The sequence below is a fragment of the Dasypus novemcinctus genome, chromosome 31 (assembly GCF_030445035.2).
Source record: "Dasypus novemcinctus isolate mDasNov1 chromosome 31, mDasNov1.1.hap2, whole genome shotgun sequence".
Classification (NCBI taxonomy): Eukaryota; Metazoa; Chordata; class Mammalia; order Cingulata; family Dasypodidae; genus Dasypus; species Dasypus novemcinctus.
Window position 1 is genome coordinate 33,474,756 of NC_080703.1, and position 22,913 is coordinate 33,497,668.

The 22,913-nt window shown below is 42.9% G+C and overlaps 1 protein-coding gene across 13 annotated transcripts in view; it reads left to right on the forward strand.

Annotated features, from left to right (window-relative positions):
• The window catches only part of THRB (thyroid hormone receptor beta), a 468,309-nt gene that overhangs the window by 4,518 nt on the left and 440,878 nt on the right, over positions 1-22,913 (forward strand). The window lies entirely within an intron of this gene.

The window sequence follows — 22,913 nt, forward strand, 5'->3', positions numbered from 1 at the left end:
TTGATTCTCTGAAGACACTGACCTTCAACTCCCTGGGTTCCAGCAGGATTTTTATGAGTCGCAGAGGCATTGTCAGCGCTCAGAGTGAAATTCCAGGACACCGACATCACCGGGCTGGTGGCAGTCCCTTCTCACCCAGCAGGTTCTGACAGTGCGGCTGGCCCTGGCGGCCCTGTGGACCCGAGGGGGTGTGCGGGTACAGCTGGGGCTGCAAACGCCGGCGTGGGAGAAGGGTTCGAGGGACACTGTCCAGATCTCGTACAAGGGGGGTGGGAAAAAAGATCTAATACCAGATAAGCAGGCCTTCTGGAGTAGATCTGGAAATGACCTGGTAGTTACCGTGTTGGAAGTTAGGTCAGGCAGCCTCTCCCCTTTTGCACTATTGTAAACATGCTCTGAAACTGATGGTTGTGGCATATCGCCTTAGCTGAGTTTTCCAAGTGACCGGGGTGAGAAATACCCAAGGGGTCATCCTCCAATTAGTTATTCATGGAAAAATCCTGCTAATTGGGAGAAGAAGGGAATTGCATTTGATGATAATGGCAATTTTTTTTGTTTGTTTATGTAGTATAGACTTTGAAAAACCTGAGCAAATGCATAATAAATACCCTAATACAACGATGACGTTCAAAAACCTGAGTAGATGTATAATAAATATCCTAACAAAACCATGAGACTGAAAAAGGTGGGAGGGGAACAAAGATCAAAATTCTACAGAAGAGGGAAAATAACCTAAAATCCTAACTGCTTACTGTTTTTGAATATTTGATTTAGGTCTGAGCTTCTTAGCAGCCAAGTTAATAAAAAAAAAAAAAAGGGATGGGCCTGGAGAGACCCGGGTATCTATTGCATTTGTGAGGATAGAGCACAGACCTGTGGAGCGCTTTCTAAGGCGCCTGGAACCTAGAATATACTCTGTGTTTTTATTATAATAAAATTTTCCTAGGATTAAATTGGGAGACATATTCTATAGATTCTCATCTGAAATATCAGATCACGTAATAGTACTTTAACTTCATTTGTACAGGTAATGAAGTAACACCCTTTGAAGGGCCAGGTCTTTTACCAGTAACCATTGAGGAGGAGAAAATGCAGCAGGTATAATGATGAAATTAATCTGGCTTGAGTTTATCATCTTTGGGAGCCATGGAGATTCTGGTGATGATGGCCAGGGCAGAAGCAGAGCTCAGAAAACCTAGGGAATTGAATGGTTAACAGGTTCTTTAACTTTCTCAAATATCCACTGTCTCGGCTAGCTTTTGACTGGAGCAATCTGAGAGGCCAGAGCACCCAGGAACTAGAAAACGGCCCCATGGCCAGAGACTTCCTTGAACAGGAGGCCCTGATGCTTTGTGCTTTCCTTTGTGTACCTCTTCTCATGCTGCCGGGCTGTGGATTTGCTTGCATTTCTGTCTCCCCTACTAAATCATGAAGGGGGGCTGTGGGTTCACTCATCTGAATTCCCTGGCACTCCACGTCCCTGGCAAAGAGATTGACACGTCGTCCCCCAGAAAATGCTTGTTGGATGAATGAATGGGAGAGGGACAGGGGGTGTTGGCTCTCTTTCCCTTGTGATGCTGCTGTGACGTGTCATCTGCTGACTTCGTTTTGCCCAAATTCAATGCCTGCTGCCTGGATTTTATCATCTGCCCATATCTGTTTTGCTAGAAGGGCTTACTCTGGTTTCCACGATGGTTGCGTAGTAGATGGCAGGTTAACGCCTCAGTTTATTTACAAACTATTTGATTCTTTGATTTGCTCACGCATTCAGCCACAAATATTTGTGCACCTACTGTGTGCTTGGCCCTGTTGGTCATTTTGCAACCCAGCAGGCAGCCCTGTGGCCTACGAGACAATAGGCATATATGAAGGAAAAGGGATTCTGAAATGGTCTCCCTTAGGAGGGGCCTGATTGAGGTCCTTGTACTAAATGAAATACTCTCTTTCGGAGGAGGTTATCTTTTTGTGGGTTTTGCAGCCCACATATATTAGTGTCAATTTCAGAGGGACTCATCCAGCATTCTCTTGGTATCCAGCTAGTGGGGCGTTGATTATGTGTAGGCCCCGTGAGACTTTCTGATTAGTAATGTTTGTCTCCAGTTTAAATCCCTGAACTTGTTAGTCAATTATGGCATTTCAACAAGTGGGGCAAAATGTTTCCGCCTGACTGAGTCACAGTCTTGTATTTCCGAATCTTCCCCTCAGGAATCTCCTCAGCGTTCAATACTAATGTTGTTTCGTCCATATTGTCCTAATTTTAAGGGCCTTTGGAGACTTTATGTACTCTTCTTGTACAGCTCTGTTTTTGTGGACTGGGAGACTGAGCTCCACTGTGAGCTAAAGAATCTTTTCCAAACAGCCAGCCCGGAGAGGCTGGAACTGAGAACCCCAGGAACCCTGATTCTCTGTCCAGAATTCATAGTGTAGCCTTTTCATCCCACCTCAGACGTTCTGAGGAGACGCTTTCCTGGAGATGGTTCTGTTGGCTGTGAACGTGTTGGAGAATGGTAACGCTTGTCTTAGGTGCGTTTAATTTCAACAGAATATGGATTGCCCTTGACAACCCAGAATACCTGCCTGTGAGGCTCTCGTCAGCTAAAATGACCTTGAACTCCATGCTGGACAGTGCTTATCAAAATGAAATGTTGATGGAGATGCATTCAGAGGTTAGGAAACTGGAAGACCACTCACGGTCTAACTTGTCACAGCTAAGGAGCTTCTGGTCTTCATAACTGAGCTCTGCTTTATCTTCCTGATCTGGATGCTTTATTCTAATTTTTATCTTCCCTAATCCTGCTTTTTAAAAAGCATTCACTTTTCACTCGTCATCGCATGTATATTTATCCTATAAAAAACTAGGAAAGCATTGATCTGAACAAAGTTACTCATTCTGTTTACCAACTCTGAAAGAGGGTCTTTGGGAACCGTGGCTTCTCCTCTGCGATGAATAATTTCAGAATTCAGAAAGTCATGGGTGATTAGATGATTGAAGCGAGAGCATGGACTAAGGAATGAAAATGGACAGCGGCGTATCTTCTTTATTTGGGAAATATGCTCCCTTGACTCCTCGGTCAGCCAAAGAGTATTTGTGTGAGGAACGCTTAGAAGAGAGTCTTGATTTTTGTGGCATAATGTGTGATCATGACCTTTGCGGACCTCTTGGCCATTCTGGATTTTATGCCAGATGTGGTTCAGTGGTTCTAAAGATGGTTTAGATATAACCCCCTGCCCTTTATTATGTGGACTCTGTTTTCTCAGATTTCAGAAAATGTTTGCACAGAATAGGTGCTCAAAAAAAAAAAACCAAAACAAGAAATGATGGCTGATGATAATGAGCATGACATTGTTTGAGCTTGGTCATCTTTTTTCACATTTCTCTCCACATGCATAAATGTCTCACCTACCCGCATGTCTGTACGTGCAGAATCCGCCCTCGGTGACAAGTTTGTGTCCTGTTTTCATGTAGAGTGAAAAAGGCAGCGACAATATGTGGTTCCCGTGCCCAGCTTTCAAATCACAGTGAGAAATGCCTCTGCAGTGCTGATGGCTGAAGCCACAAATCCAGCCGTCATTTGCAGAGCGTCTGAATTCCTTCTCTGAACATCGGGCTGTGTTGGCAGATCCTTGTCTTATTTTGCAGTTATTTATTTTACCCTACACACAATTATATTTGGAACATCCTGACTTTAGCAACTTAATGCAAGAGTTTTCAGAGACTTTTTTAATGCTAGTGTACATTTTGAATCTACAGGAAGAGTGAAACTATTTAAGTACCATCTTTTTTTTTTTTTTTTTTTTTTATGGAACGTCTTAAGTGGCTAAAGTTCAATGAAGTGGTTGTTAGAAACAGTGGTTTAAGTGATTACCTTAAAAAAATAAAACAAGCTCATTTGTTTTCACCTCTTACTATATTTCAATATAAGCGATAACTCAGAGGAATAGTGTATGGCCCCAAGGCGAGACTTTTTGCTTTTTCGCAAAGAATCTAGCAGTTTTTATATAACACCAGTAATATTGCTTGTTGAAATGTTTTGAGATGATATAAAAATCATGCTACATTTCTTTTATTTTAGAAGTATTATGATCAGAAAATATAGCTTTCCTTCACTTTATTTCTGATGATTAAATGTATTAACCACATAAGCTGGACACTGGTTTACTTCTGCCATTTGTATTTTCTTTTTCTTTATGGATTTCCCCTAAGCTTTACTGTAATTTCTGTTCCACTTCCAGCACCTGGAGATCTAGAATAATCTATTTTTATCTGAATTGTAGCTACAGCAAGGAGAAGTATAAGGTTGTATTCGTTTGTATTATTTTACTTTTAATTTTAAAACTGGAATGAGGGGACCCTTACAGATAAAATCTTTGTAAAAGCACTTTGTTATGCCCTTTGTGGATGACAAACATATCAATTTATCCCACAGTGTAATAGTTTTCGTGCTTTGCTTTGGGAGACTATCCTGTGCATGGTAGGGTGTTTAGCAACATTGCTGTGACTACCCACTGTATACCAGTAGCAACCACCCTCTCCCCAGCATTTGTCATAGCCAAAAATGTCTCTAGATGCTGCCAGATGTTTCCTGGGAGCCAAAATGACCCTTTTGAGAACCATTGGCTGTAGAGGTAAAGAACCAGGGCTGTGGAGTGGGAAAGTGTGAATGCATTTCCTGCTTCCCCTGGATTTGTTGCATATGCCCGGTTTTCTCCTTTGTAACATGTAAAGATTACATAAAGTAACATAGTGATTGGCCCACAGTTGTGTGCTCCTATAGCTGTTAGTGGTGGTAGAACATGCAGTTACAGTATCGATAGTTCTGTGATGGAGTAAGCAGCAGGTGCAGGGAGAATACAGAGCGGGAGTGGAAGGATTTCCAGCAGAAAGAACACCATAGACAAAGGTATTGGGGGTACAAAGATTTGGGGGAATTTCAAGGAGACTTATCCAACTGATGTTCAAAGGGACAATAAATGAGGTTTTTGGAGCACATCAGTCCCAGATGGGGAAGGGTTTTTCTGGTCACAGTAAGGAGGATTGCTATTATCTTGAGAGCATAAAGACACTGAAGAATGTTCAGTGAGATCAGATTTTTGTTTTAGAGAAATTCTTTTGAGCTAGGTCTTCAGCTGGGGAGAGGCCAGAGATCTCAGATAAAGACTGAGAAATGACAGTGCCTGGAACTGAGATGTGGCAGTTTTTTTTCCTAATGTAATTCCAATAATGATTATTTTTAGTAAGCTAGGGCTATGTTTGAGGGAATTTCAAGTTTAATTTGAAAGCAGATTACAGATAAAATTCTCTTTAAAACGTCTTCAGATGAGGCCTCATTGAAACACTGCCACAGTTTATTAGAGTTGAATAATACTTCAAGGGTTTCTATGCCACATCTGCTGGAAACATACTTCCACACAGATACATTGAAATAGTATTGACATTGTTGGGTTGAGATGCATAATGGTAAGTGTTGATTTTCTAATCGATGAGGATATTATTTCTTTAATGGCCAAAATTAGGGGTGGCAGGAGACTCTGGATGACTAAAGGAATGAGAGAGTAGCATTATGGAAATACCTCCTAAATGAGAATAAAATATTTTGGACAAGTCTCTTGACTTACCAGAGCTTTAATTTCTTTAGTCATAAAATAATAAAACCAGGTAAATTGGATAATCTCAAATTTAGCCTTAGCCCAGGGGTTAGCTAACTTTATCTGTAACAGGCCTTATCCTAATAGTTTTCAGTCTTGTGGGCCATACAGTGTTGAAATTACTCAGTTCTGTTGCTGTAGTGCAAAAGCAGCCATAGACAATATGAAAACAAATGGGCACGGTTGTGTTCCAATAAAACTTAACTTAAAAATTGGATGGTGGGGAAACGGACTTTGGCCCAGTGGTTAGGGCGTCCGTCTACCACATGGGAGGTCCGCGGTTCAAGCCCCGGGCCTCCTTGACCCGTGTGGAGCTGGCCCATGCGCAGTGCTGATGTGCGCAAGGAGTGCCGTGCTACACAGGGGTGTCCCCCGCGTAGGGGAGCCCCACGCGCAAGGAGTGCACCCCATAAGGAGAGCCGCCCAGCGCGAAAGAAAGTGCAGCCTGCCCAGGAATGGCGCCGCCCACACTTCCCGTGCCGCTGACGACAACAGAAGCGGACAAAGAAACAAGACGCAGCAAAAAGACACAGAAAACAGAAAACCGGGGGAGGGGAGGGGAATTAAATAAATAAAAATAAATCTTAAAAACAAAACAAAACAAAACATGCAATTAAAAAAAAAAAATTGGATGGTGGGCTGCTAGCCCAGCACTATCCAACAAAAATATAAAGCTAGCTATACATGCCATTTAAAATTTTCTAGTGCCTCCATTAAAAATAAGTAAAATGTAACCCATGGCATTAATTTCAATTATGTGTTTTGTTTTACTCAATATATTTAAAATATTATTGAACAGGTAACAGCATAAAATATGATATATTTTATATGTTTTTGCACTAAGTCTTCCATATCTGGTGTATATATATTTTTTTAAAGATTTATTTATTTCTCTCCCCTTCCCCCCCATTGCCTGCTATGTGTCCATTTGCTGTGTGTTCTTCTGTGTCTGCTTATATTATCAGGCAGCACTGGGAAACTGTCTCTTTTTTTGTTGTGTCATCTTGCTGTGTCAGCTCTCCGTGTGTGCGGCGCCACTTTTGGGCAGGCTGTGCTTTTTTTTTTTCCCCACATGGGGCAACTCTCCTTGCGTGGTGCACTCTTTGCGCATGGGGCACCCCTACACGGGGGACACCCCTGCGTCGCATGGCACTCCTTGCGCACATCAGCACTGCGCATGGGCCAGCTCACCACACGGGTCAGAAGGCCCTGGGTTTGAACCCTGGACCCTCCATATGGTAGGCAGACGCTCTATCACTTGAGCCACGTCCGTTCCCTCTGGTATGTATTTTACACTCATGGCATATCTCAGGACTAGTCACACATCAAGTGCTCTGTAGCGATTTGTGGCTAGTGGCTGCTGTGATTGGACAGCACACCTTTAGCCTTAAAAAGATGTTATTTTGTCAGATCCCATGCAAAAATCAATTACATGTACTATTTCAAGTGATTGAGATACTTTTTTATTGGTTAGGAAAACACTGTCTGCATTTACAAACAAAATGTACGATGGCTCATATAAAATAGAAATTTCTTTTTTACTTGAGAAGCTGACAGTAGCTGTTCCTAATTGACTGCTGGCTCTTCCACAGTGATTCAGGGGTCCAGGTTCCTTCGGTCTTTGGTGTCCCCATCTTCAGCACATGGTTTCCAAGGTCATGTGCTCTTTGCTTCTGCTCACCAAACAGGGAACGAGTGGAGACGCACCCCTGCCTCTTAAGGCCCTTGGCTTAAAGTGACACAAATCATTTCAGCCCACGTACCCCTGGGGAGGACCAACCAGAAGTCCCCACCTAAATGGACATGAACAGAAAATAAAGTCCCTGACCAGGCATCTCCATGGAAAGGGGAGCAAGAGTTAATTGGTGGGCAGCTAGCCATCTTTCCCACACCGCGCTACTGTGTCTTTTTATTCTCCATCACTGTCTTGTTACTCTGAAGGCATCTTTATAGCAAGGAGGTAACCCAGCTCTGTTTTATGATGCAGTGCCTCCCTCTTATCTGACCTAGTTCTCTTTCCCCACTTCTTTCTCATTCTTCTGCGGTCGTCTGTACTCCTGCTGGACCTCTTAGTCTTTGGCAATCATTTGGATTTCTGTGTGGCCATCATATGCATATGGTATTGGGGTCTGCTGATTCATCCTGGTGTCATTATGGGCACATCATTAATATGCTGATTTTTTTCAAAAGGAACTGAAGTTTCATGTCAGGGAGCAGAGACCAGGGCTGATCTTTGTCATGTTAACAGAGTCATCAAAGCCATTTTCCCAGAATAATTTTTTCAGAGCTTTAGGCTGCTTAAATAAATGACTCATTATGTATTATCTTGACTAGAAATACTATTTTTCTAGTATTTATCCTATCTAAAATTGCTTAGTACAAGAAGGCCCTCTCTTTTTCTGTCAAAAAGGATGTTTGTTTCCTTCCCAATTTATGCATGTGCTTTAGCTGTTACTTAGATGGGTCTATATTAATACCTGGCCTGAAGGAAACATTAGAGGGGCAAGGATAATAATGGTGCGATAAGCGAAAACAAAGATGCTCTTTCCTTCTAACTACACATTTTACTTTCGTGAAATTCTTACTGTTTAATTAATATAAAATGTCTTATTCTAAGAAGTAAAGTAGATATAAAGGGCACATGCATTTTGGAAATAGAACTAATCAGTGATGATAAGCATCATGCTGAGGACATGTAAAAGAAAAACAAATACTTGTATACGTTCATAGCAGCCAGGGTAAAGCTATCCTCTACTTCCTAAGTCTGTTTTTTGTAAAATGTTGAAAATTAAGATTTGTAGTATTGGGCTTTCATCCTGATAATCCCCTCTCAGGCACTGCATAGCTGATTGTTGAAAAAAGAAACAAGGCTCTTAATCTCCCGTTTGGTATTGGCCTTTTCCCTGGGGTCTCGGGGGCTCAGGGTCGCCCTCGCTGGGAGGGATCCAGTGGTGTTCTCTTGTAACCCTCGGTCATCACGGAGAAGGGTGGGAGGAAGTCCCTTTCCTATTAGCTTCTCGTGAGGAGGTGGGAAGCTGGGGTTCTTGCGTCTTGAGTTGGTTGGGAGCGAGGGCTTTGGAGAGCGAGTTGGGGGACGGAGTTGGGTGGCAGAATCCATATAGGCCTTGGAAGGCACACGAGGTGGATGCCCGGCAGGGCCACCTCCTAACTGTGGGATCTCTGACAAGTTATGTCGCCTCTCTGAACTTCAGCCAGCCCATCTGTGTAAGGGGATGACGTCGGTCCTTACGTCACAGTATCGTGGAGATTAGATGAGATAATGGTTATACACTGCTTAGCCAGTCCCTGGTGCGTAGTGAGCGCTCAAACATCAAAAACCACTTTATTGTCGTTTTATTAGTAAATTATTTGTGTTAAGTACCCTGCCCAAAAGGCAGGAAATCAGAGAGAAAGACCCATACTGGTCTGCCCCTAAATCCACTTATTTTGTGCCATCAGTTATTCTTTAGTTTTAAATTATTATTATGTGATAATTGACATGAGTCTCCATTTTATGGATGGCCCAGCACTTTCAGCTTCAGAGAGGCGTTCTTTGCTCAGTTGTCAAAGTTAGTGAGCTTTTGGGGTTTGTGGAACATGGAAATAATAGTTATTCAACTTCCTGCCCAGATTCCAACATCTTGAACACACATTCAGCTCTCCCACTTGAGTTGCATCTGGAGTTTAAGCCACTTAACCTCGTTTTTCTCATAGCAGCTACTCCCATTGCTTGTTCTTTATGCTTGTTTACTCTCCACACTAAATGATGTTTCCCTGAATCTTTCCCTCGGTCCAGCTTCCCAATATTCCTTGTTCAAAAAAGTTCCAGAAAGCTTTCCCCGACTAATTAGGAAATTCTCCTTGTTTCTGCCCTGCTGTAACATGCCACTTCAGTGACAGTTTCCCTCACCCCTTTGTCCCTAGGAAATACGACATGTTTAGTCGCTTACTATGTGTTGCAGTGTCTAAGCCTCCTCTTTGTCAGTAAGATGAGTACTTCTGTGCTGGATTTTAAGTTGCAAGAGGGCAGGGGCTGTATGTTAAACAAGTTGAGTGTGGTCTAGAAGGCAAGTCCAGCTGACTAATATTTCTGTGCCTTTTTGACCAACCACACGGAGGCTCTTTTCATGTAATTAGGATGAATCTAATTTTAAAACGACCAACCGTGTGTCCTTGAATGAACCAGAATATACACTTACAAGGCCCTGCTGTCCTGCGTTATAAATAAGGGAATACATTGTCCTACAAAAAGGCACTGGTGTTCTTTTCCCTTAAGGAAAAAAGAAAAGCCATCCACACATAAGAACCAAGATAGAAGATCTTCTCGTCTCCTCAACCAAGTTGGCAAGAAACCGGGGCCCCAAAGTTGGATGTTCTCTGCAAAGATGAAACCCAGAAAATGTTCAGAATCCAAGGAGGGCAGCTTCTGAAGACTTGTCCAGAAACGTCCTTCAGAGTGGCTGACTGTGAGCGACCCTGAGCCTGAGGACTGATTCTTTGACTTAGATAACAGCGAGGGCTTCCCTAAGTGATGGGTTCTAGACTGATTCTTCAAGGACATCGTTCAGGGACTGGAAAGTATCAAGCCACAAGCTTTTCTGAATCTCCTTTTCAGTGTGATTATTTTGGCCAGCTAGCTCTTGTGGCAGCTTTCTCAATTCCTAGCTTTTTTGTGGACTATTTTTTTTCCCCTCCCTCAAGGTTTTCAGCTTCTCAGAATTACCATTACATGGAAGAAGAGTGATTTAGCATCACCCTGAGGGGGTTTACAACACATTTCTCCTCTTCTGTCTAGCAGTGTTTTGAAATCTGTTTCATTTTTGCTCTTTTGTGGTTTGAAATCCCTCCTGGTAATGCATTAAACTTTGATTTGGACTATGGCAGTGGTTGCTCCTCATCTTTGCCTCTTACTGACACTATAGTAAAGACCCCCTTCTAGGGGTCCAGTGTTATTACTTATTAGCAGTGTGTAAAAGTTTTGCTTTAGGGGTATTTGAAGTGAATAGGGATTATGTTTGTATTTTGCTCAGCCTTCGATCCCTGCTTCCTTTGAGAACAAAAGGTGTTTTTTTCATTAAAATTTTCAGTTGAAAGCTATCATTCCTACATGAACATACAAAAACAATAAGTGTACAGTAAAATTATGGACTTAGAAAATAAACATGCAGGGAAGCGGACTTGGCCCAGTGGATAGGGCATCCATCTACCACATGGGAGGTCCGCGGTTCAAACCCCGGGCCTCCTTGACCCGTGTGGAGCTGGCCCATGCGCAGTGCTGATGTGCGCAAGGAGTGCCGTGCCACGCACAGGTGTCCCCCACGTAGGGGAGCCCCACGTGCAAGGAGTGAACCCCGTAAGAAGAGCCACCCAGTGCGAAAGAAAGCGCAGCCTGCCCAGGAATGGCGCCGCACACATGGAGAGCCGATGCAGCAAGATGATGCAACAAGAAGAAACACAGATTCCCGTGCCTCTGAGGACAACAGAAGCGGACAAAGAAGACACAGCAAATAGACACAGAGAACAGACAACCCCAGGTGGGTGGGGGGGGGAAGGGGAGAGAAATAAATAAATAAATAAATCTTAATAAAAAACCCACATGCATATCGTCATACGGGGCTCCCATACATTACCCAACCACCAACACCTTGTATTGTTTATGAAATACTTGTTAAAACTGTGAAAGAACTTCATCAAAATATTACTACTAAGTATAGCCAAAAAGATGTGTTTTTTGCTTATTCTCCCCTTGGGAGAGAGAGGAATGTCCCTGAAGTTGTGTTTCTGGTGGTCTGAAAGAAGTGGGGCCAGAGCCTGCTGTTCAGAGAAACCCCTGATGATTCTGTGCCCAGAACCTCAGTGATGGAAAATTGGCCCATCTCTCATCATCCTGGGCCCTTCCTAAGGCAGGGTCCTGGGAGCTCAGAGAGCCGCTACATGGGAGGAACGTGAGGGTCGAGTGGCTCCCCCAATATTCCTTTCAGATACTTGCCTTGATGGATTGGGTTTCCCAGATGTGGAAGCCGAGATGAAAATTCATGTGCAGGTTATTCTTCTGGGAGGTGAAGAAAACACCGTAAGGGGAGTGGAGAAGGCACCCAGGCAAGGAACGGCAGTGATTGGAGAGAGTGATCACAAGCCCCCTACCACCACGGGCAGTCGGAGCTCAGTGGTACTGGGGGGCCCTGGGAATGAGTGCGGGGCACGTGCCTCATGGTATCCCACCTCCTGAGCAAGGGAGCTGGTGTTGACTCACCCAGCCTGCCGGGCACTGGTGCAGGGCTGCCTCCAGAGGCAGTGGATTCCCAGGCATTCCCAGACTTCCTCTTGGACAGGTAAAGGAAAACCCGTGTCAGCAGTCAGAGGGCAAGCTGGTGGGTACTGGGGCACGGCCAGAGAGCTGGCAGCACCTGCCACGCTCGAGTCCTTTCTTGTTGGCGCGTGACCCTCAAGTGCGGCACACAACTCCCATTTCCGCTGAGAATCCCTGGCCTGCTTTGGACTCCGGCTTGGTTCTTTGGGGGACCGAATGCCCTTAGCCGGAGCTGTGGAGCTGACCTCAGCGCCCATGCCCTGCTCCACCCCGAATCCTTCCGGTGGTCTCTGTCACTGTCGTGTCTCTTTCATCTTCTCTCTCTCGCTCTCGCCATCCCTCTTTTCTCACCTTCCTCTCCCTTCTCCCCATCTGCATCGTGTTCATCGGCAAATTGCAAAATGCCACTTTCCGTTTCTGCCTCCTTTTTAAAGGCTCTTGTTATTCAATAAAGCAATTCTGTAATGAGAATTCTGCTAATAAAGTTACATATATATATATATATTTTTTAATTTCGCCTCCCCCCTTGCAGCTTGCTTGCTGTCTGCTCTCTGTGTCCATTTGCTGCGCGCTCTTCTCTGTTTTTTTTTTTGCTTTCCCCCCTTTTTTGTTGCATCACCTTGGTGAGTCAGCTCTCCACAGTGCTGGCGGGCTGGGTGACACCCTGCCTTCACAAGGAGGCCCTGGGACGTGAACCCAGGGCTTCCCCTGTGGTAGATGGGAGCCCATCTGATTGAGCCACAGGCGCTTCCCAGTAATATATTATTTTAAAAATTATGCTCATCCATTCATTCTTTTATCATTTACTTATCCAGCACTAAATCTGTGCCAGGCACATGCTTGGCATAAGGAGTGAGCAGCTCACTCCCTGTCCCTCCAGATGTGGACAAAAAATGATGATGTAAAAGACAGTCTCATGGAAAGTAAGACTGTTTCCATGTTATCAACACCTGGATCAGCCAAATTCTGGAGGCTGAAAGTATGAAACACAGTACTGTACCAGGAGCAGTTAGAATTACTGACTCAGTATTTCCTAGTTTGGGAATTCTAACCATAAAGCCCATGAAAGCATGCTCTGCATTATAAGATTTACTTCTGTCTACGTTCAGAAGTATTGTAGGAGTCCAGTCCTGCTTGACAAGCGAGTTTCACGGTTTAACAGGTTCCTTCAACGAAATGTTAATAAATATTTCACACAGTTGTCTGTTGGCGTCCTCTTTGGATGGTTTTGTATAACCTGTTCCTGCTTTGCTTAATCTAGATTCAGCAGTTGCCCACATTTTTAGGTAATCCACCGCAAAACTGCTGCCAAGAGATCTGAAACAGAGTGGTGGTATCTGTGCTTGGCTGGGAGTAGGCTACGGAGAAAGGAAATTGGGTAAAGGTCGCAGAAGCAGGATTACGAAGGAACTAATGTCACCACAAGGTCTGCTCAAGGATGCTTGCAGCCACCTTTTGCCACGTTGTGTGCTGTATGTCTCCGTGGAAACGCAGTGTTCTTGGCCCCGGTGTGGAGGGAGTCGATGAGATGCATTGTTTTGGCAGCTTTAACTGGTACGGGGTGGTGGACCCCAGTCACGTCTCTTCCCAGGCCCCCAGATTGACTTCTACACCCCCGCTCCTCAGACCCCAGCATCCACCATCTGGCTCTGGCTAGAAATGCAGAGTCTGGGGCTCCACCCCCAACTGCTCAACTGGAATCTGCACATTTTCGAGATCTCCACGTGATTCTTGTACACTTTGGAGTTTTAGAAGCACTTTGGGTGAAAATATGCAGAAGCCAAAAGCATGTAAGAGTTAATGAGGTAACCCTTTTGCATACTAACAAACCCCATTACACCCTGTTCATTGTTTTTCAAATTTGATTATCAGGAAGGGGATTTGGCTCAATGGATAGAGCGTCCACCTACCACATGGGAGGTCCAGGGTTCAAACCCAGGGCCTCCTGGCCCATGTGGTGAGCTGGCCCATGTGCAGTGCTGATGCACGCAGGGAGTGCCGTGCCATGCAGGGGTGTCCCCTGTGTAGGGGAGCCCCACATGCAAGGAGAGCATCCTGTAAGGAGAGCCACCCCACATGAAAAAAGTGCAGCCTGCCCAGGAGTGGCGCTGCACAGACGGAGAGCTGACGCAGCCAGATGATGCAACAAAGAAGAGATACAGATTCTCATGCCACTGACAAGAATGCAAGCAGACATGGAAGAATACACAGTGAATGGACACGGAGAGCAGACAACGGGGGGTGGGGGTGGGGGTAAGGGGAGAGAAATAAAAAATAAATCTTTAAAAAAAATTTTTGATTATCAACCCATGAGTGGTGCTGAAGTCTATATAATGAATCACAATCAACATAATTTTTAGATGAAAAAGGGCTAGAATAAAATAGGATCAGAGTATATCAGATGTTTTTTAAACATTTATTTCAGCCAAAAGTATTTCATGTATACATACCCATACACCTTTGTATTTATCTCCTGGGTTGTAATATAAAATGGAATCCTGCCTGGGATTACAATTTTTTAAAAGTTTGAAACCCATTGGCACAAAGACCTGAATATATCTCTTTATATATATTGATCAGTGTTTCATTGTTTTAAACAAAGACCATATGCATGCTTTGACTCTTAGATAATAAGAATATATTTTCTAATTCAGAAAGGAATTTTCTAATTTAGAAAGGAATAACAAGAAATATTAAAATTACCCCTATGACATACTGCCTGCTCCTTTTCTTGTTTAAATAAATTTGGAGATTGCTTTTCTTTTCCAAAAACAAAAATTACCTCTGTGACAATAATTTAATTTTTCATTCCATTTTGGAAAGCAGTGCTCTGAGATAATATCTCAAAATCCTGAAAAAGACATCTTTAAAGGAAAAATCATCTTAAATCAAGGGGGAAAAAATCCTTTAGACTGACCAAAGGACATGCATTAACTTAAAGAGAATGATAACTTTGTACCCAAAAGAAATCACCCATCATATGGGTGATACAGGGTGTCCCAAAAATCCCGGTAGAGTGTTAAGTCTTAATACCTTCAGAAGCATAAGAACTAAAAAACTTGCCAAAAAAACTACTTGAATAAATTTAGATTCCTTCAACATTCATTTCGCTTTGTGGATTTTGAAAACTGAATTTGCAGCTTTCCTTCACTGTTCCCGCTATTTGCCATTTTCCCACCAGAGGGACTGACACCAAAAAATGAAAGTTAAAAATTCATAAAAATTAAATGAGTCTAAAAGAAACTTTGGTAATAAACCTGTCAAATGACATTCCCTTGCAGGCTTGCAGCATTACTCCCTCTGCACTTATTAACCCGTGGAAGGAAGAAAAGCTAAACCACTCGCCAAGCCCTGGTCTGTCTGAAGATGAGACTTGGGGAAACCTTGGAGGGTCAGATTTCACCAGGTGCGGGAGGGAGCTAACCCGTGGGTGACGCGGAGGCGCTTTGTGAAGGGCAGGGCAGGGCTTTCTCACTGGCAGTGTCTGTGCCAGGCGAGGCTTTGTTACTGGACGTGCTCAACAAGTGGCTGTTGGGAGGACCTGAGAACTTTCTGAGCCTCCTGCCAGGTTTTTCCAGGGCCCTTCTGAACCGCCCCCCTTGATCTGCAGGCCCTCAGATTTTGATGAAATGATTCTTTTCTAGAACGTTCCCTTGGAAAGACGCCACTGAGTTACTTAAAGCAATAGTTTCTTAAACATGAATTCAAATGTGCATTTAACTGTAATTATGTTTTCTTTATTTTCCCCTATAATTAGTATGTCAATATATAGAATCTTTGCTCTGTTAAAATTTTTGAAGAGTGATTGTGTGTGTGTGTGTGTGTGTGTGTGTTTTAAAGAATGCTGTGGGTTTGAGGGAATTAAAAATAAAGCTTTTACATGATATGAAAGACAACTGGTATTCCTTCTCAGGGTTCAGTATTTTAGTATGTTTTTTTTTTTCCTTTATTTTCTGTCTTTCATGCTAATTAGTGATAGTACCATCTTTTGCGAGGGCCCAGCCCTTTGAGAATATGTGTATATATGTACATGTGTAGAGTCAGAGTGTCATGCATTTTGTGCCTGTACCTAAGGAAAATTAAATCCTTAAGAAGTTTCTTTAGGCCCTTTAGACACACACATGCACACACATACACATTTTAATTATATAATTTCAGTTTGAATATATTGAATTCATAGGATCTGAATATATATTGAATAAATATTCATGATATATAATTGGAAAACCAGTATGAGAAAGGATATTGGTGAGAGGTGGCAGTCTGTCATAAAAGTTAGCACTTATGACAACATCTTGCTTTCATTTATTTCTAAATGGAATAAGTTACAGTTCCTCACTATTGTGGCTTGATTGTTTTTCATTTTTCCATGGTTTTTATTTTACCAAATACAGTATCAATTTGAGTGATATCAACTTGTCGTATTTGTCATAGTCTTTTTTAAAGCAATTTTTTCTTGAAAGAGACACCCTCACTCTATTTTGGGCTTTTACTTCTTGTTGCATGGTGGACAGAGAGGTATAAAGTAGCACTAATGAGAACATGATGAAAGTTGAGACCCAAGCCAAATAGAACATTTTGTTTTTAGAACATTAGCCATAGGAAACCACATATTAGTGTAGTGGTTTTCTTAGTGATTTGTGTTAGATGTTATTCTTTCTGTTAAAAAAAAGTACGGTTCGTTGCATTAAGTCATTCTATATATTTTTATGTTGGAAAGATTTCATGTGTATACTTTTCAGATTAATAAGAAAAGCCAATGTTTCAACATGCACCAATCTGAGAAGAGTCCACACAATCAAATAAATTGTGCCCGTCTTCAAATGTCTGAGACTTGAACTCCTTTTACCTCTAGCTCCACAGTTAGCTAAGGTCTGCACCAGCCAGCCTTCTTATCCACCAGGCGATCAGGTTTTTTATGGGATGTCCAGGTCAGAATCCTGGCTGGAAGGATTGTGCACTTGAAGTATTGTAGCTCCCCCCACCCATATGAAACTTAAACCAAAATAGTAGTCATTAATTCCACAAATTCATATAGGTTTGTCACAAAGCCTATGCTGGCAGATAAGTTTGTCCCAACTCCAGTGAGTTTTGGGGGCAATTGGACTGAAGGAAGAAGTTGTTTAACTTTTATTTTTAAAGATGTTTAGATTACAAAAAAGTGACATTGAAAATATAGGGAATTTCCACATACTACACCCCCACCCCTCTCACATTTTCCCCTATTAATAACATCTTTCATTAGTGGGGTACATTTGTTACAATTGATGAACACATATTGAAGCATTGCTGCTCACCATGGTCTATATAGTCTACAGTATGGTTTACACTTTGCACCTCACAATTTTATAGGTTTTGACAAAATGTATGATGGCTTGTATCCATCATCGCAGTGTCATTCAGAACAATTTCGTTGTCCCCAACATGCCCCATGTTACACCTATTCTTCCCTCTCCCACCCTTCAGAACCTCTGGTTATCACTATAATTATATCAATGTTATAAGTCCTTTCATTACTTGAATAATAGTAAGTCTAGTTTGGTCCATAGTTGCATTCCCCCATCATGTTGGTTCATTCCTCAGACTTGAGGATTTCCGCTTCTGATTGAGAGGGGGCTTAGCTCCCATGGGGCAGATGGATGGAACTGTCTTGCTTGCAGTTGCAGATACGCTCTCTTGTCTGGAATGGGCGTTGGCCATCATCATCAGTTTGTTGTCCTGGGCAAGTCAGATGAACTGGAGAGTTAGGTGTTAGCTGCAACTCTACTGAGAGTCAGGGCTCAACTGGCCTATGAACAGAGCAGAGATTTAAGTCTCTGGAACATGTGTGTAATGGATATTGTGCTAATTAATGGTTTCAAATGACTCCTTCCCCCTCCCACATTTTCCCCTATTAATACCACCTTACATGAGTGTGGTGTACCCGTTTCAATTGATGAACAGATAACGAAGCATTGCTCTAACTATGGTCAGCAGTTTATATTATGGTTTACACTTTGCACCTTACAATTTTATAGGTTTTGACAAAATGAAAAATGGCCTGTATCTGTCATTGCAAAATCATGCAGAACAATTCCAGTGCCCCCAAATTGCCCCATGTTCCACCTATTTTTCCCTCCCTTCCCCTTGGAACCAACGTTAACCACTGAGTTTGAGAAGTATTTTGAAGCCAGGTCTCTAGGCTTAGCATTAAAGAGTGTTGTGATTGATTGGTAATGTCTGCTCTAGAAGACTTAAGGGTGGTGATGGTCAGTGCATCATATATTTTCTTACCCTGTGCCTAAACCTAAGGAAGACTAAATCCTCCAGAAAGTTCCTTTAGGTCCCTTATTCTACCATGTTTTTTATCTTAAATTATCAAATATTTCGTTGTGAACTCATATTGAAATTTATCTTCATTAGGGAAAATTTTAAAATGGCATATTAAATGCTTTTCAAGAAGTTTTTAAAAAATGACAAAATTACGTGGTATATGATCAGCAGGTAAAGGTTGGCTGCCCTTGTAACACAGATTGAGCTTTGAATGTGTTTTCAGTTGTGAATCTGGTCTTTAGGGTGAAGAGAGATGTGTCAAAACACAAATTAAATGTATACGTTAAGATAAAGTATTGTTCCTTCACGTTGCCTTTGACTTTAACTGTGTTGTGCTTTGAAAGTGCTACTGTGCTTGTTCTGAAGTCTTCACCGTTTTTCTGTTCAACAGTGAATCAGAAAATTCATTTGTAAATCAAGAAGACTGTGTAAGAGTGCTTCCTGATTGGCAAGCTTAGTGTACTATCACATAAAAAAAGCACACAATGAACTTTTTTTATTGTCTCTTCATTTTCTGAGTCCTGAAAAATTGAAATGTCAAAATAAGTGGAGCTCTTTCATGAACTAAGTTCTCAAAATAAAATTGAAGGTGCTATTTTGTACTACATTTTAAAATTGGTAATAAAATTGTATTTATTTGTGTAATTTATCATTTGGACTTCTGATTCTACTTTATTTCTCAGGTATAATACTCACCTTTTGGGGACGCTTGGGCCACACTGCATGGTCTAACAAGCCAGGAAGATGGAAGAGTTTGGCAAAGAGGGCGTAAAAGTGCAAACCTGTAGCTTAAAGATAAGCAGAGCCTGTGTTTCTTGTTTGGTTGAGAAGAATTGAGGCTTATGTCAGTCAATTTGATCTGGCTCCCTTGAAATCTGCCTGTGAAAAGGCCCGAGATGTGTTCCCTCCATTGTTATTCAACTGTCTGCTAAACCTGAAAGCTTATAATTGCTTACATTACAACAAATGACTATAAGGACTTCAGGAATTAAAGAGGTGAAGAAAGCAATCTTTTGTACAGTTGATTTGGTGTTCATGCCTTGGAGAGGTGAATCACCTGCAACAAGGCCAGGATTTGACTTTGCCAAACCTGGCAGGGAGAGCAGGAGGAGACTAGCTGGCTTCGTGTTCAAGCTCCTTCCGTAGCTGGCTTTCCGTTTTAGGGGCTGGTGGTCTCTAGGACAAAATGAGTTGTGCTCAGATGTGTCTGCATATGTCAAGGGGATTCTTGTAGACGGGGCTGAGTGCTTTAAGATGTTACCTTTCTGATAGCAGGGGTATGAGTTTTTGGACCATCAGTGATTCTTGAGAAGGTTAGTGTTCTTTGAAGTGAAGGGCAGGTTAATGGGGTCTCAGAGATTCCCTGAACATCCTTATTTTTCTTGCCATGTACAGCCATAGTAGTGTCAATATGACACAGTGGGCAAAATACGAACCTTGGTGGACAGAACTGAATATAAATATTGGTGTCCCCATTAACTGGCTGATAGGACCGTGAGAACAGTTACGTAACGTCTCTGAGTTTCAATTTCCAACTCTGTGAAAATGAAGAGTCAGTTTTCCTATCTCTTAGGACTAAGGTGAAAAGTAGGAATAACTGGAAAATGAAATTATTAGGGTAAAATTTAAAGGAACTGGTCTTAACAGAGTTATACCTTGAGTCTGATGATTTCAAGGGTGTACACGGTTGGGGAGAAGGAGGAAGAGAAGGGATGGAACCAAGGGAAATTTAAGAACCATATCCATAAGTTTTCTGCTCCTTAGAAATATTTCTTAGGTTTTATGCATGGTTTTAGAGCAAAGCAAGTCTCTGAGGCTGTCCTCTTAGACCAGATGAAGATAAGCTGATAATGGTTAGGCAAACTCTCAAGTTGGAAACCATATGCATGGAATATTTTCATGGATTAGCATGGAGCTGGAGAGGGATGATCTGCCAAGGACTTCTGGCCTCTGCCCAAGCCCTGTCTGTGGATGTTGTGCATGATATCCTGGAAGACGTGGATGACATGTTGAGCCAACATGCCTGAAAACAGAATGAGTATTGAGAGAGACCTTTAGAGGCCGGAACCACTGGGACTGAACCAGGAAGGCCTGAAGGGCAACGTTAAAATCACATGACATTAAGTATGAGCTGGAGACCTGAATTCTAGGAGACCACTTAGTATGTGCTGATAAGCATTGTGGGTACCTTAACCCTACGGTGGCCTCAAATTCCATGAAACAATAGCTCTGAATCGTTAGCTGCATCTGAATCACCTGTTAAGAGTGTGTATATTGGAGCTAGATAAACCTGGATTTGATTGATAGTTCTGCCATTCATCTATATTTAACAAACCCGTCTGTGGTGCTTAGTAAGTACCAGTCACTATTTAAAATGCTTTATACATATTAATTCATTTAATCCTCCTGACAACCTGATAAAGTAGGTTCAGAGAGGTTGCATTCCTTTCACAAGGTCACGGAGGTAGCAGGTAGTGGAACTGGATTCAAATCCAGCAGCCCCTTGGAGCCCATGATCTTAAATACTGTATGACACTTATTGACTCTGTGATCTTAATAGCATCCCCCTCTTCTTGGTGACTCAGTCACTTCATCTTTAAAATAGGGACAATCTTTTACATAGGGTTTGTAGTGGTTTGATGTCATTGATGAATTCCAAAAATAAATATTGGATTATGTTTGTAAACCAATCTTTTCCTCTGGGCATATTCGATTATATTGGATTCAGAGGTTTATTTGATTAAGTAATCAGGTAAGCCTCTTGTGCCAGTAGGGTGCTGAGCCCCACCCTTGATGGGTGGGAACTCACAGATAAAAGACATGGCAAAGGACAGAGGTGGAGGGCTTTTAATGTTGGAGTTTTGATGTTAGAGTTTGATGCTGAAGTCTTAAGCTGGAGCCCAGGAAAGAGACAGAGCTGTTGGCCTGATAGTCTACAGCTGACCTCATGGGAGAGAGGCAAAGTCTAGAGAGCCTCATAGTCTACAGCTGACCATATGGAGAAAACAGAAGAGCTGAGCCCAGAGGAACCCAGGACGCCTGAACCCTGGCAGACGTCGGCGGCCATCTTGCTCCAACACGTGGAAATAGACTTTGGTGAGGGAAGTCACTTATGCTTTATGGCCTGGTATCTGTAAGCTCCTACCTCAAATAAGGACCCTTGATAGAAACCAACCAGTTGCTGGTATTTTGCCTCAGCACCCCTTTGGCCGACGAATACAGGGTTGTTCTGAAGAGTCACAGAGATGGCGTTTGTAAAGCTCCGAGCCTGTGTCTGCTCTGTGGACTTCTGTGAAACCCATTTGAACTGGGAGCAGCGGGGACGATTGGTGTCAGTGTGGGTCACGTGGTGGTTCAGGGTTGATAAAACCTGACAAGGGGTCCAAGAATGGGGCCAGGGCCTCGGCTTTGGGTGTGAATCTTGGAATCCAGGGGGCTCTCTACAGGGGCAGCCCAGGAGGAGTCTGGAGGAGTCTGAACGACCCCACGCCCTGCCTTGGGGCTTCTGTGACTGTCCAACATCGACTTCATTCATTTGAAGGGCCGCTCTTCATCAGCTTGTTCGGTTGTTTCCACTTTATTTGAAGTTTCATGGGGATGCTACAAGAGTCTGCCTGTCACAGTTAAAGCAGGTATAAAAATAAGTTACCCAGGAAACGGACTTTGGCCCAGTGGTTAGGGCGTCCGTCTACCATATGGGAGGTCCGCGGTTCAAACCCCGGGCCTCCTCGACCCGTGTGGAGCTGGCCATGCGCGCAAGGAGTGCCGTGCCACGCAAGGGTGTCCCCCGCGTGGGGGAGCCCCACGCGCAAGGAGTGCGCCCGTGAGGAAAGCCGCCCAGCGTGAAAAGAAAGTGCAGCCTGCCCAGGAATGGTGCCGCCCACACTTCCCGTGCCGCTGACGACAACAGAAGCGGACAAAGAAACAAGACGCAGCAAATAGACACCAAGAACAGACAACCAGGGGAGGGGGGGAAATTAAATAAATAAATAAATCTTTTAAAAAAAATAATAATAAGTTACCCAAACTGTTTTCCATCCTGTACCCATTCACTTACTCTTCACCAGCAACAACATATCCATTCATAAATTGTTACTCTTCAACCCTTTCTTCTAAATAAGTTAAAATGTATTCTTTTATATATATAACTTTTTAAAAAGATACTTAGATTAATATCTATATATATATAACTTTTTAAAAAGATACTTAGATTACACAAAGTGTTACACACACAAAAATATAAGGGATTCCCATAGGCCCCACTCCCCACATCTGCCACCCTTCCCCACATTAGCAATTTCTTACATGCAGCAGCTATCTGCTGCCTGATTTCCTTACACTTCAGTTTTCCTTAGTAACCATGTATTTTGGCTTTTGCATGTCTCTGACAGCATCCTATTTGAAAGAAATAGTCATCATTTTCAGGGCTCTTTCACTATACACCTAAGCAGCAGGCCGATGCTTTCCCTGAGGAGCACATTTCTGGTAAGGGGAACTGAGACATCTGAGGGGAGAAGCTGGCGTAGGGTCCCCTGGTGGCACAGCCAGGGCTTGAGGCTCACGTTGAGACCAAAGACCTGTGACGGTGGCGTTTGCTTGAGCTGCTTTCTCAGCTCCTAGGAGGCTCCTGCATGTATGAGCAGCT